The sequence below is a fragment of the Leptonychotes weddellii genome, chromosome 4 (assembly GCF_054177405.1).
Source record: "Leptonychotes weddellii isolate Sample4059 chromosome 4, ASM5417740v2, whole genome shotgun sequence".
Lineage (NCBI taxonomy): Eukaryota > Metazoa > Chordata > Mammalia > Carnivora > Phocidae > Leptonychotes > Leptonychotes weddellii.
The window spans coordinates 88,083,437-88,084,384 of NC_138372.1; the positions used below are offsets into that span (position 1 = coordinate 88,083,437).

Here is a 948-nt window from a genome sequence, read left to right on the forward strand (position 1 = left end):
TCTTTTTTTTTTTTTTTCTCTGCCCCACTGTTGAGCTGGGACATCCCATTTCATCTTCTCCTGCCCCCAGACTAGCATTTACACCATCTTGAGCTCCCTTGGTTCTCCGGCCTTCAACCTCAGACAGAATTACATCACAGGACTTCCTTGGTCTCCAGCTTACAGATGGCAGATCGTGGGGCTTCTCACCTTCATAGCTGCGTGAGCCAATTCCTCATAAGAAATTATATATATATATATTTTTTTGTTTTGTTTTTTGTTTTTGTTTTTATGGAACACTTCATGAATTTGCAAGTCATCCTTATGTAGGGGCTATGCTAATCTTCTCTGTATTGTTCCAATTTTAGTATATGTGCTGCCGAAGCGAGCACAAGCCCCTATTTGTTCTGTTTCTCTGGAGAACCTTGACTAACACAGCCAACATTTCCATATATTTAAGGAAGATAAGACACATGCACACATACACACATACATGCATATACACATGTATTAGAGACAGCTAGAATAAAATTTGTGTTCTCTCTTCCTCCTGAGAGCGCATGGAGAATACATTTCCCAGCATGCTTTACAGGTGGATGCGGTCATCTGACTGAGGCTAGCCAATGTGAACAAGAAATATACTTCCACGGTGTGCATGTGGGGCCTGTGGGTTATACGGGCTAAGATACTGCCCTGCAACTTGCTTCTTTGACTTAAAAATATATCTCGAACATGTTTCCATGTCGGTACATACACCATATTTTTTATAAGACATACTTTATTCCCCACAATTTAACTTTTCTGAAATTGGGAGAATGTCTCATATTTGAGAAGTACAGTTCCCCAAAAAGTTTCCATTAATTGATTAAGGGCGTCTTAGAATCAAGGAAAAATCTTACTTTTTAGGGCTTTAAAAAAATATTACAAATATCTTGTTGCTGTTAAAAGTCAAAATAGTAGCACAAGATT

The 948-nt window shown here is 38.6% G+C and overlaps 1 non-coding gene across 1 annotated transcript; it reads right to left on the reverse strand.

Annotated features, from left to right (window-relative positions):
* Positions 1-264: 264 nt before the first annotated feature.
* LOC115936631 (U6 spliceosomal RNA) lies at positions 265-371 on the reverse strand. Its single transcript, XR_004072045.2, has one exon. It is a non-coding gene; the product is annotated as a U6 spliceosomal RNA (small nuclear RNA).
* Between the last annotated feature and the right edge of the window lie 577 nt (positions 372-948).